A 13,780-nucleotide genomic window follows, 5' to 3' on the forward strand; every position below is an offset into this window, starting at 1 on the left:
TGACGATACAATTATTTACTCCACTGCATCCTCTGTGTCTCAGGCTATTGAAATTCTTAAGGATTCTTTTTATACTTTTCAGCTTACTTTGTTGAAACTAAAATTAGTTTTAAATGTAAATAAAACGAAGTATATTCTTTTTACACGTAGCCGTTCTATGTCTACTGTTATGCCTATTCTGACTATTGAGGGTTTACATATAGAAAGAGTACCAACTTATAAATATGTAGGAATATGGCTCGATGAGAAGTTAGCCTTTGATGTTCACATTAATTACTTGGTGAAAAGGCTTAAACCAAGACTGGGTTTTCTTTTTCGGGAAAAAAAAATGTTTTTCCTTTATAGCTAGAAAGAGAATAATACAGAGTACTATTTTACCTATTTTAGACTATGGTGATGTTGTTTACATGCATGCGTCTACATATTTATTGAAAAGGCTGGATGGCGTTTATCATGCTGCACTGCGTTTTATAACAAATTCTTGTTCACGTACTCATCATTGTTATATTACTACAGAGCCTGTGACAGTTAGTCAGTGGAAGAACTGGGATCCAGGGCCACAGACGTCTGCAAAAAACTGCTTTAAAAACCTTCGAGATGCAGGCTGGCGATCTTATTGTTTTTGTTTTCATGGCAAGTTGTGGTGTTGTTAGGATATTCCTACAGAGTCTGTGACAGTTTGTCTGTTTGCCAGGGTCGGTGACGTCTCCTCTCCTGGAGTAAAATACAAGTATTAGTGGTCTTGCTGCAAAATCTGGTAAAGGCCACAGCCAGGCTTGAGGGCAAGCTGTCAGCAGACTTTCCCTGGTGGTCTAGTGGTTAGGATTCGGCGCTCTCACCGCCGCGGCCCGGGTTCGATTCCCGGTCAGTGAATTAGTTTTTGCCCACCACCGGCGGCCGTGATTGTAAAATGGCGAACTACGAACTCAAGCGCTGACGCCCTCGTCGAGAAGCAGGGCCAAGGAAAAGTTTATGTGTGAAAAAGACCTCCTTCGAACCGGAGTTGAACCAGCGACCTAAGGATTGCCAACTTGCCACCTACAGTCCTCCGCTCTTCCAGCTGAGCTATCGAAGGCACACTGATTGGGGACAGAACCTCAACATATCAGGTGGCTGAATCTCCGCCATGGCTAAAACTGCTACAGACATACATGCTGGTTGTTTCAATTAAGTGATGCAAAGACAATCCGATCTTCCCATACCGGGAGTCGAACCCGGGCCGCTTGGGTGAAAACAAGGAATCCTGACCGCTAGACCATATGGGATCTTCCTTCTGCCTGGAGCAGACCCTTTTAATTTTAGTGTGTGACCGACCCCTTTAAGAAGATGGGAATGATCCGAAGGGATTGTTTACTGAATTCAATTTCATCAGGCTCAACAGAGGGAGCTCTCATTTGCCTCACGAGGGGTTCAGTTTCCTCCCATTCTTGCGATGGTATAATAGACACTACAAACTGGTCGTAAAGCAAGGTCCTTGTGACAGTACTCATGCAATGCATTTTAAAAGACGCATAGTATTGTATGGTAACCGTTATCCTACTGACAAAGCAGCCTATTGTTGGACTGTCAATTTTTAATATTTCTCAACCAATCCAATAATAATAATAACAAAAACTATGGGATAAGAAAACGACTAAGGGCTGACAGCATAGTGTAGGGTATGAGCGCAGAATCATGGAGTCAGCATTCCTTAACACAATAAACACACGTTAACAGGGGTTTCTAAAGCCCCAACCTATGACTCTTCCAATTCTAAATCTTCCGTTAGCGCCAGCCAGTCTGGAGGGTAGATTAGTTTGTGACACCTTTACAGCGTAATGAGTCCCCACAGAGATCCTCGCGCGATCCTGATTTGTTCGCGAGCCAACATCCAAGAAGACCGTTATCTCCAAACCCCCCCCCCCCAGCGAGGAAGGAATGCCAGATGCGCAAATGGACAACACACACTCACACACACACACACACACACATATATGCATCTATAACATTAAAACCCAGAAATGAGTGATTATGAAATGTAAACATGATGTATTCCTGTACGTTTGAAGTTTATACTGTATCCTGTCTATCTAGGACTGTTAGTTATGTAGTTGAACCTTGCGGACTTCTATAAAGGTCTAAGAGTTTATATATATCCTTGTATGCGTAACAAACACGGAGTGATTGGTATTAAACGAAATCGCTCAACTTGCTCGAGCCAAATATATGTAAGAAGTTAATGAAAAATATAGTTTACTATGTTTTCCATCTTTGGAGTGAAAAGAGACCAAAACTAACATCACTGGTGTTCTTAGATAACGGCGTTTACGACCCAAAGGAATGTTCACTGAACTGCCACCCTCTCTGAATTCTAACCAAGGAGGAGAAATGAATCCTGTATTCATATATATACAGTATATGCTATTATATATCCACTTGAGAATTGTATGAACAATGTATCTGAGTTCCCTATTTCATGAGTTGCCTTTTTGTGGTTTGGTCTATGTTTCTCGACAACTCTAATGCGATAATGTTTTAAACTCGGCCAACTAATGTTTAACCAAATCCATTTGTGGCAAGTTTGGTCTTGATAAACTCCAATCTTCATTCCCCAGTTGTTAATTGACATTACATTTTGCTAAACTTGTGACGCATTAGTATTATAAGAATTGTGAAGATTCTGCTCTTAAACACCCTAATTTCGTCGGTTTTAAATGTCTCTCTCTTAGACAAAGAGCAATAAAAACCAAAGTCCCGCCTGTGAAATTCCAACCCTCTAATTGGCCAAGTCAACAGGAAGAGGCCGGATTTCTCCAAGGTGATAAATGACGCTTCCCCCCTCCGCTTTTCTCTCTGTTACTCTGACTGTCAAAAATGTAGGGTCTCGCCTCCGGGCGAGCTCTTCGCCTTTCTTTTATTTGTTTCTAGTTTAGTTTGTGTTTTTCAGTCTTAGATAAGTCTCCGTGTTTAATTCCAATCGACGAGTGAAAAGAACACCGCGTGACATATCTCTTCAGCAAATCCATCTACAAGGGACCTTTAAACGAGCGCGCGCTCGTTTTGAAGGATAAACACGCGCACGTGACCATGTGGCGAGAGACGCACACACGCTTCTTCACCAGCCATGCGAAGATGTGACGTTAACTCCGCGTGATTTCCCCGTAGAGATCTTTATTTCTTTTCTTTGTTAGTCAAAGTTTTGTTTTCCGTAGTCGACTCTGTTCACTTCCACAAAGTGAAACAAACTTAGCCGAACTATTTTCCTTTGGTAATGTTACCCCAAAGACTTGGAAACTCCGTTCAACGCGCGAAAAGCAGCACCCAGTGACGCTTCCTAAAGGACTCCGCTCACGCACGCGCAGGAATGCCGCGACACAGAGAGACCCAGAAACTTAAGTATATCTCTTTATAGAGCTTCTAAGAAGCATTAAGATGATGTTTTTGTGTTGTCACAGGCAGGGGACTGTCAGGGGAATGTTGCCAATGCTCTCTCTCTCTCTCTCTCTCTCTCTCTCTCTCTCCCTTCCCCTTTCACACGTGTTTCCATTGTCCACACTCTATGCATTTCTCATTCATCGATGCCTTATCGTGTATTGTTGTTTATTATGTTTGTAAATACATATATCCCATGTAACCGTAGTAAATACATAAGTAGTTCTGCCTTATTAAATTCATTATATTCATCTGATTGATGTACTGCCTTTTTGCTCATTTAAGTCCCTTAAGTGCCAAAAGATCTTATAGCAACAAGCTTACAAATTAAAGATACTTTAAAGAGTATGTGTTTATAGGGCAGGAAACCCAATTCTTGTGGCCACAGAATTGCTTTTCCTGAAATCCTATAAAGTAAGATGAAATTGTGGATTCCCACAGATATTAGTCTGACAATTGAGCTACTTAATTTTGCCTGGTTTGTAAAACGTGGTCCGTGCAGGTAATTGCAATCAACTTGTGGTTAAGTGCAAGGATACACAAGCATGCATGCAGGTAAAATTACATATCATCCCTTATCGGGAGTTTTATTAAATGTAAGACTGATCTAATCCAAACATGTATGAATAATTATTAATTACCAATTATTAATTATGATATGCAAATTCCCCACGGATTAGATCTGCCCCAGAGTCTTTACAATAGTAAACGAGGCAGAGCGAGCCAGCCAGGAGTCGAACCTAGAATCTTCTGATCCGTAGTCAGACGCGTTATCCATTGCACCACTGGCCCCCTGATCAGGTGTCCGTGAGCTTACACGCCACCTGTTGGTTTTCGACTGGGCAGAGGCCTGTGATGACATCTACTTTTTCGCATGCTATTAACAGACCTGGACCCAACATCAGGAAGGGGTCAGATGAGGGGCCTGCTACAAAAACCTTCAAGATGGAGGCCTCACATGTTGGGGATCTCAATTCTCAATTCAAATCTTAAACGTCAATTTAAAAATTTTAATGCACAGGCTTTTTTGCATGATCTATATAATAGTGATTTACAGTTGGTTTCAATTATACCTGATGTGGTTGATGCTTGGGATTATTTCAAATCTATCTTTCTAGAAATTTGTGATAAACATGCTCCTTTACGTAGATTTCGGGTGAGAGGTAGAAATAATATTTGGTTCAATCAATCCGTCTCTAATCTTATTAAGCAAAGAAACGTGGCTTGGTCTAAAGCAAAGAAAACAAATGGTGAGGAGGACTGGTCTCAATATAGATTATTACGAAATAAGTGTACAAAATTAATATAAAGTTCGAAGAGTCAGTATTATTTAAACCTGATTAATGATAACATGAATTGTCCTTCTAAATTTTGGAAATTAACGAAATCTTTTATAGGATCAAATACATCCACTAATCTTCCAAAAGTTTTAAAATTGAATCAAAGATTGATTACAGACAAGGCTGATATTGTTAATACGTTTAATAGTAATTTTATTTCAGCTGGTTTGATAACAGACAATTCCTTGGTCCTTGATGAACAGAGAACTGATGAGTTGACTAATAGTGAATCAGATTTATTTTCTTTTGCCCCTGTATTGCCGTCCCAAGTTCGTAAACTACTCCGAAATTTAGACTGTAAGAAATCAGGTGGGTCTGACCAAATTGAACCAATTTTTTAAAAATTGTCAGCAGATATTATTGCCGAACCTATTGCATCGATTTTTAATTTGAGTCTATCCACTAATGTAATTCCACCATCTTGGAAATCGGCTATGGTTATGCCTTTATTAAAAGGAGGCGATCCTTCCGATTTGAATAATTATCGTCCGATTTCTAAATTACCGGTTTTAGCAAAAGTTTTTGAATCTATTATAAATGATCAAATGAAAGAATATCTACTTAGTCATGATATTTACAACGCATTTCAGTCAGGATTTAGAGCGGGCCATAGTACGATAACAGCTACTACATGATTTAATTACTGCTCTCGATAATAGACAACATTGTGCGGCCTTATTTTTTTATTTGACAAAAGCGTTTGACTTAGTGGATCATGTTTTACTGTTACGGAGGCTTAAAAGTGTTGGCCTCGATAATTCGGCTGTGAGTTGGTTTAAAAATTATTTATCGGATAGAACTCAATGTGTTGCTGTAGATAATTACACCTCATCCATGGTAATAGTCAGGAAGGGTGTCCCGCAAGGTTCTTTATTGGCACCATTTCTTTTTTCTATTTTTATTAATGAATTGGGGCAGAGAATACAATCCGCAAAGCTACATTTTTATGCTGACGATACAATTATTTACTCCACTGCATCCTCTGTGTCTCAGGCTATTGAAATTCTTAAGGATTCTTTTTATACTTTTCAGCTTACTTTGTTGAAACTAAAATTAGTTTTAAATGTAAATAAAACGAAGTATATTCTTTTTACACGTAGCCGTTCTATGTCTACTGTTATGCCTATTCTGACTATTGAGGGTTTACATATAGAAAGAGTACCAACTTATAAATATGTAGGAATATGGCTCGATGAGAAGTTAGCCTTTGATGTTCACATTAATTACTTGGTGAAAAGGCTTAAACCAAGACTGGGTTTTCTTTTTCGGGAAAAAAAATGTTTTTCCTTTATAGCTAGAAAGAGAATAATACAGAGTACTATTTTACCTATTTTAGACTATGGTGATGTTGTTTACATGCATGCGTCTACATATTTATTGAAAAGGCTGGATGGCGTTTATCATGCTGCACTGCGTTTTATAACAAATTCTTGTTCACGTACTCATCATTGTTTGCTGCACAACTATTTGGGTTGGTCCTCTTTATATCAAAGAAGGAAATCCCATATGTTAGAATTTATTGTAAAGACATTGATGGGTAGACTTCCAAATTACATTACTAGTCTTCTATGTTTATGTAGAAAGAACTATAGCACTAGATCATCTAATGGGATTAAATTAGTAGTACCTAGGGTACATTCAGAGCATGGTAAATCATCTTTCTCCTACTATGCTCCATGGCTGTGGAATGAATTTCAAGCTACTGTCCCTCCTGAAACAATTCCTCCTTTGAATGTATTAAAAATTTTTACTGCAGCATACAATGATTGAATCATGCTGTTGTTTTACTTGATTTATGATGAATGTTGTGCCCTGACTTTCTGGAATGTTTTATATGTGTTTGTGTGTGATTTGTAGTGTGGCCATCTTGGCCAGGACTCCCTGGAGGAAGGGATTTCTTTTAATCTCAATGGGACCTTTCTGGAAAAATAAAGGAAATAAAATAAAATACATGTTAAGTTGTGGTGTTGTTAGGATATTACTACAGAGCCTGTGACAGTTTCTCAGTGGAAGAACTGGGATCCAGGGCCACAGACGTCTGCAAAAAACTGCTTTAAAAACCTTCGAGATGCAGGTTGGCGATCTTATTGTTTTTGTTTTCATGGCAAGTTGTGGTGTTGTTAGGATATTCCTACAGAGTCTGTGACAGTTTGTCAGTTTGCCAGGGTCGGTGACGTCTCCTCTCCTGGAGTAAAATACAAGTATTAGTGGTCTTGCTGCAAAATCGGGTAAAGGCCACAGCCAGGCTTGAGGGCAAGTCGTCAGCAGACTTTCCATGGTGGTCTAGTGGTTAGGATTCGGCGCTCTCACCGCCGCGGCCCGGGTTCGATTCCCGGTCAGGGAATGAGTTTTGCCCACCACCGGCGGCCGTGATTGTAAAATGGCGAAATACGAACTCAAGCGCTAACACCCTCGTCGAGAAGCAGGGCCAAGGAAAAGTTTATGTGTGAAAAAGAACTCCTTCGAGCCGGAGTTGAACCAGCGACCTAAGGATTGCCAACTTGCCACCTACAGTCCTCCGCTCTTCCAGCTGAGCTATCGAAGGCACACTGATTGGGGACAGAACCTCAACATATCAGGTTGCTGAATCTCCGCCACTGGCTAAAACTGCTACAGACATACATGCTGGTTGTTTCGATTAAGTGATGCAAAGACAACCCGATCTTCCCATACCGGGAGTCGAACCCGGGCCGCCTGGGTGAAAACCAGGAATCCTGACCGCTAGACCATATGGGATCTTCCTTATGCCTGGAGCAGACCCTTTTACTTCTAGTGTGTGACCGTCCCCTTTAAGAACATGGGAATGATCCAAAGGGATTGTTTACTGAATTCAATTTCATCAGGCTCAACAGAGGGAGCTCTCATTTGCCTCATGAGGGGCTCAGTTTCCTCCCATTCTTGCGATGGTATAATAGACAGTACAAACTGGTCGTAAAGCAATGTCCTTGTGACAGTACTCATGCAATGCATTTTAAAAGACGCATAGTATTGTATGGTAACCGTTATCCTACTGACAAAGCAGCCTATTGTTGGACTGTCCATTTTTAATATTTCTCAATCAATCCAATAATAATAATAACAAAAACTATGGGTTAATAAAACGGCTAAGGGCTGACAGCATAGTAAACGAGGCAGAGCGAGCCAGCCAGGAGTCGAACCTAGAATCTTCTGATCCGTAGTCAGACGCTTTATCCATTGCACCACTGGCCCCCTGATCAGGTGTCCGTGAGCTTACACGCCACCTGTTGGTTTTCGACTGGGCAGAGGCCTGTGATGACATCTACTTTTTCTCATGCTATTAACAGACCTGGACCCAACATCAGGAAGGGGTCAGATGAGGGGCCTGCTACAAAAACCTTCAAGATGGAGGCCTCACATGTTGGGGATCTCAATTCTCAATTCAAATCTTAAACGTCAATTTAAAAATTTTAATGTACAGGCTTTTTTGCATGATCTATATAATAGTGATTTACAGTTGGTTTCAATTATACCTGATGTGGTTGATGCTTGGGATTATTTCAAATCTATCTTTCTAGAAATTTGTGATAAACATGCTCCTTTACATAGATTTCGGGTGAGAGGTAGAAATAATATTTGGTTCAATCAATCCGTCTCTAATCTTATTAAGCAAAGAAACGTGGCTTGGTCTAAAGCAAAGAAAACAAATGGTGAGGAGGACTGGTCTCAATATAGATTATTACGAAATAAGTGTACAAAATTAATATAAAGTTCGAAGAGTCAGTATTATTTAAACCTGATTAATGATAACATGAATTGTCCTTCTAAATTTTGGAAATTAACGAAATCTTTTATAGGATCAAATACATCCACTAATCTTCCAAAAGTTTTAAAATTGAATCAAAGATTGATTACAGACAAGGCTGATATTGTTAATACGTTTAATAGTAATTTTATTTCAGCTGGTTTGATAACAGACAATTCCTTGGTCCTTGATGAACAGAGAACTGATGAGTTGACTAATAGTGAATCAGATTTATTTTCTTTTGCCCCTGTATTGCCGTCCCAAGTTCGTAAACTACTCCGAAATTTAGACTGTAAGAAATCAGGTGGGTCTGACCAAATTGAACCAATTTTTTAAAAATTGTCAGCAGATATTATTGCCGAACCTATTGCATCGATTTTTAATTTGAGTCTATCCACTAATGTAATTCCACCATCTTGGAAATCGGCTATGGTTATAACTTTATTAAAAGGAGGCGATCCTTCCGATTTGAATAATTATCGTCCGATTTCTAAATTACCGGTTTTAGCAAAAGTTTTTGAATCTATTATAAATGATCAAATGAAAGAATATCTACTTAGTCATGATATTTACAACGCATTTCAGTCAGGATTTAGAGCGGGCCATAGTACGATAACAGCTACTACATGATTTAATTACTGCTCTCGATAATAGACAACATTGTGCTGCCTTATTTTTTTATTTGACAAAAGCGTTTGACTTAGTGGATCATGTTTTACTGTTACGGAGGCTTAAAAGTGTTGGCCTCGATAATTCGGCTGTGAGTTGGTTTAAAAATTATTTATCGGATAGAACTCAATGTGTTGCTGTAGATAATTACACCTCATCCATGGTAATAGTCAGGAAGGGTGTCCCGCAAGGTTCTTTATTGGCACCATTTCTTTTTTCTATTTTTATTAATGAATTGGGGCAGAGAATACAATCCGCAAAGCTACATTTTTATGCTGACGATACAATTATTTACTCCACTGCATCCTCTGTGTCTCAGGCTATTGAAATTCTTAAGGATTCTTTTTATACTTTTCAGCTTACTTTGTTGAAACTAAAATTAGTTTTAAATGTAAATAAAACGAAGTATATTCTTTTTACACGTAGCCGTTCTATGTCTACTGTTATGCCTATTCTGACTATTGAGGGTTTACATATAGAAAGAGTACCAACTTATAAATATGTAGGAATATGGCTCGATGAGAAGTTAGCCTTTGATGTTCACATTAATTACTTGGTGAAAAGGCTTAAACCAAGACTGGGTTTTCTTTTTCGGGAAAAAAAATGTTTTTCCTTTATAGCTAGAAAGAGAATAATACAGAGTACTATTTTACCTATTTTAGACTATGGTGATGTTGTTTACATGCATGCGTCTACATATTTATTGAAAAGGCTGGATGGCGTTTATCATGCTGCACTGCGTTTTATAACAAATTCTTGTTCACGTACTCATCATTGTTTGCTGCACAACTATTTGGGTTGGTCCTCTTTATATCAAAGAAGGAAATCCCATATGTTAGAATTTATTGTAAAGACATTGATGGGTAGACTTCCAAATTACATTACTAGTCTTCTATGTTTATGTAGAAAGAACTATAGCACTAGATCATCTAATGGGATTAAATTAGTAGTACCTAGGGTACATTCAGAGCATGGTAAATCATCTTTCTCCTACTATGCTCCATGGCTGTGGAATGAATTTGAAGCTACTGTCCCTCCTGAAACAATTCCTCCTTTGAATGTATTAAAAATTTTTACTGCAGCATACAATGATTGAATCATGCTGTTGTTTTACTTGATTTATGATGAATGTTGTGCCCTGACTTTCTGGAATGTTTTATATGTGTTTGTGTGTGATTTGTAGTGTGGCCATCTTGGCCAGGACTCCCTGGAGGAAGGGATTTCTTTTAATCTCAATGGGACCTTTCTGGAAAAATAAAGGAAATAAAATAAAATACATGTTAAGTTGTGGTGTTGTTAGGATATTACTACAGAGCCTGTGACAGTTTCTCAGTGGAAGAACTGGGATCCAGGGCCACAGACGTCTGCAAAAAACTGCTTTAAAAACCTTCGAGATGCAGGTTGGCGATCTTATTGTTTTTGTTTTCATGGCAAGTTGTGGTGTTGTTAGGATATTCCTACAGAGTCTGTGACAGTTTGTCAGTTTGCCAGGGTCGGTGACGTCTCCTCTCCTGGAGTAAAATACAAGTATTAGTGGTCTTGCTGCAAAATCGGGTAAAGGCGACAGCCAGGCTTGAGGGCAAGTCGTCAGCAGACTTTCCCTGGTGGTCTAGTGGTTAGGACTCGGCGCTCTCACCGCCGCGGCCCGGGTTCGATTCCCGGTCAGGGAATGAGTTTTGCCCACCACCGGCGGCCGTGATTGTAAAATGGCGAAATACGAACTCAAGCGCTAACACCCTCGTCGAGAAGCAGGGCCAAGGAAAAGTTTATGTGTGAAAAAGAACTCCTTCGAGCCGGAGTTGAACCAGCGACCTAAGGATTGCCAACTTGCCACCTACAGTCCTCCGCTCTTCCAGCTGAGCTATCGAAGGCACACTGATTGGGGACAGAACCTCAACATATCAGGTTGCTGAATCTCCGCCACTGGCTAAAACTGCTACAGACATACATGCTGGTTGTTTCGATTAAGTGATGCAAAGACAACCCGATCTTCCCATACCGGGAGTCGAACCCGGGCCGCCTGGGTGAAAACCAGGAATCCTGACCGCTAGACCATATGGGATCTTCCTTATGCCTGGAGCAGACCCTTTTACTTCTAGTGTGTGACCGTCCCCTTTAAGAACATGGGAATGATCCGAAGGGATTGTTTACTGAATTCAATTTCATCAGGCTCAACAGAGGGAGCTCTCATTTGCCTCATGAGGGGCTCAGTTTCCTCCCATTCTTGCGATGGTATAATAGACAGTACAAACTGGTCGTAAAGCAATGTCCTTGTGACAGTACTCATGCAATGCATTTTAAAAGACGCATAGTATTGTATGGTAACCGTTATCCTACTGACAAAGCAGCCTATTGTTGGACTGTCAATTTTTAATATTTCTCAATCAATCCAATAATAATAATAACAAAAACTATGGGTTAATAAAACGGCTAAGGGCTGACAGCATAGTAAACGAGGCAGAGCGAGCCAGCCAGGAGTCGAACCTAGAATCTTCTGATCCGTAGTCAGACCCTTTATCCATTGCACCACTGGCCCCCTGATCAGGTGTCTGTGAGCTTACACGCCACCTGTTGGTTTTCGACTGGGCAGAGGCCTGTGATGACATCTACTTTTTCTCATGCTATTAACAGACCTGGACCCAACATCAGGAAGGGGTCAGATGAGGGGCCTGCTACAAAAACCTTCAAGATGGAGGCCTCACATGTTGGGGATCTCAATTCTCAATTCAAATCTTAAACGTCAATTTAAAAATTTTAATGTACAGGCTTTTTTGCATGATCTATATAATAGTGATTTACAGTTGGTTTCAATTATACCTGATGTGGTTGATGCTTGGGATTATTTCAAATCTATCTTTCTAGAAATTTGTGATAAACATGCTCCTTTACGTAGATTTCGGGTGAGAGGTAGAAATAATATTTGGTTCAATCAATCCGTCTCTAATCTTATTAAGCAAAGAAACGTGGCTTGGTCTAAAGCAAAGAAAACAAATGGTGAGGAGGACTGGTCTCAATATAGATTATTACGAAATAAGTGTACAAAATTAATATAAAGTTCGAAGAGTCAGTATTATTTAAACCTGATTAATGATAACATGAATTGTCCTTCTAAATTTTGGAAATTAACGAAATCTTTTATAGGATCAAATACATCCACTAATCTTCCAAAAGTTTTAAAATTGAATCAAAGATTGATTACAGACAAGGCTGATATTGTTAATACGTTTAATAGTAATTTTATTTCAGCTGGTTTGATAACAGACAATTCCTTGGTCCTTGATGAACAGAGAACTGATGAGTTGACTAATAGTGAATCAGATTTATTTTCTTTTGCCCCTGTATTGCCGTCCCAAGTTCGTAAACTACTCCGAAATTTAGACTGTAAGAAATCAGGTGGGTCTGACCAAATTGAACCAATTTTTTAAAAATTGTCAGCAGATATTATTGCCGAACCTATTGCATCGATTTTTAATTTGAGTCTATCCACTAATGTAATTCCACCATCTTGGAAATCGGCTATGGTTATGCCTTTATTAAAAGGAGGCGATCCTTCCGATTTGAATAATTATCGTCCGATTTCTAAATGACCGGTTTTAGCAAAAGTTTTTGAATCTATTATAAATGATCAAATGAAAGAATATCTACTTAGTCATGATATTTACAACGCATTTCAGTCAGGATTTAGAGCGGGCCATAGTACGATAACAGCTACTACATGATTTAATTACTGCTCTCGATAATAGACAACATTGTGCTGCCTTATTTTTTTATTTGACAAAAGCGTTTGACTTAGTGGATCATGTTTTACTGTTACGGAGGCTTAAAAGTGTTGGCCTCGATAATTCGGCTGTGAGTTGGTTTAAAAATTATTTATCGGATAGAACTCAATGTGTTGCTGTAGATAATTACACCTCATCCATGGTAATAGTCAGGAAGGGTGTCCCGCAAGGTTCTTTATTGGCACCATTTCTTTTTTCTATTTTTATTAATGAATTGGGGCAGAGAATACAATCCGCAAAGCTACATTTTTATGCTGACGATACAATTATTTACTCCACTGCATCCTCTGTGTCTCAGGCTATTGAAATTCTTAAGGATTCTTTTTATACTTTTCAGCTTACTTTGTTGAAACTAAAATTAGTTTTAAATGTAAATAAAAAGAAGTATATTCTTTTTACACGTAGCCGTTCTATGTCTACTGTTATGCCTATTCTGACTATTGAGGGTTTACATATAGAAAGAGTACCAACTTATAAATATTTAGGAATATGGCTCGATGAGAAGTTAGCCTTTGATGTTCACATTAATTACTTGGTGAAAAGGCTTAAACCAAGACTGGGTTTTCTTTTTCGGGAAAAAAAATGTTTTTCCTTTATAGCTAGAAAGAGAATAATACAGAGTACTATTTTACCTATTTTAGACTATGGTGATGTTGTTTACATGCATGCGTCTGCATATTTATTGAAAAGGCTGGATGGCGTTTATCATGCTGCACTGCGTTTTATAACAAATTCTTGTTCACGTACTCATCATTGTTTGCTGCACAACTATTTGGGTTGGTCCTCTTTATATCAAAGAAGGAAATCCCATATGTTAG

General features: G+C 39.0%; 9 non-coding genes across 9 annotated transcripts; 3 read left to right on the top strand and 6 right to left on the bottom strand.

The window, feature by feature from the left end:
• The first annotated feature begins 801 nt into the window (after positions 1–801).
• On the top strand, positions 802–873 carry trnae-cuc (transfer RNA glutamic acid (anticodon CUC)). Its single transcript has one exon. It is a non-coding gene; the product is annotated as a tRNA-Glu (tRNA).
• A 115-nt stretch (positions 874–988) lies between these two features.
• Positions 989–1,075, bottom strand: trnay-gua (transfer RNA tyrosine (anticodon GUA)). The gene is given in 2 exon segments: positions 989–1,024; positions 1,039–1,075. It is a non-coding gene; the product is annotated as a tRNA-Tyr (tRNA).
• Positions 1,076–4,130: 3,055 nt separating this feature from the next.
• trnar-acg (transfer RNA arginine (anticodon ACG)) lies at positions 4,131–4,203 on the bottom strand. Its single transcript has one exon. It is a non-coding gene; the product is annotated as a tRNA-Arg (tRNA).
• A 2,820-nt stretch (positions 4,204–7,023) lies between these two features.
• Positions 7,024–7,095, top strand: trnae-cuc (transfer RNA glutamic acid (anticodon CUC)). The gene has a single exon. It is a non-coding gene; the product is annotated as a tRNA-Glu (tRNA).
• Positions 7,096–7,209: 114 nt separating this feature from the next.
• Positions 7,210–7,296, bottom strand: trnay-gua (transfer RNA tyrosine (anticodon GUA)). The gene is given in 2 exon segments: positions 7,210–7,245; positions 7,260–7,296. It is a non-coding gene; the product is annotated as a tRNA-Tyr (tRNA).
• Positions 7,297–7,415: 119 nt separating this feature from the next.
• Positions 7,416–7,487, bottom strand: trnae-uuc (transfer RNA glutamic acid (anticodon UUC)). The gene has a single exon. It is a non-coding gene; the product is annotated as a tRNA-Glu (tRNA).
• A 3,294-nt stretch (positions 7,488–10,781) lies between these two features.
• On the top strand, positions 10,782–10,853 carry trnae-cuc (transfer RNA glutamic acid (anticodon CUC)). Its single transcript has one exon. It is a non-coding gene; the product is annotated as a tRNA-Glu (tRNA).
• Positions 10,854–10,967: 114 nt separating this feature from the next.
• On the bottom strand, positions 10,968–11,054 carry trnay-gua (transfer RNA tyrosine (anticodon GUA)). Its single transcript is given in 2 exon segments — positions 10,968–11,003; positions 11,018–11,054. It is a non-coding gene; the product is annotated as a tRNA-Tyr (tRNA).
• A 119-nt stretch (positions 11,055–11,173) lies between these two features.
• On the bottom strand, positions 11,174–11,245 carry trnae-uuc (transfer RNA glutamic acid (anticodon UUC)). Its single transcript has one exon. It is a non-coding gene; the product is annotated as a tRNA-Glu (tRNA).
• Between the last annotated feature and the right edge of the window lie 2,535 nt (positions 11,246–13,780).

Source organism: Siphateles boraxobius, unplaced genomic scaffold, assembly GCF_051911475.1.
Source record: "Siphateles boraxobius isolate OS27281-9 unplaced genomic scaffold, OSU_SipBor_1 77, whole genome shotgun sequence".
Taxonomy (NCBI): Eukaryota; Metazoa; Chordata; class Actinopteri; order Cypriniformes; family Leuciscidae; genus Siphateles; species Siphateles boraxobius.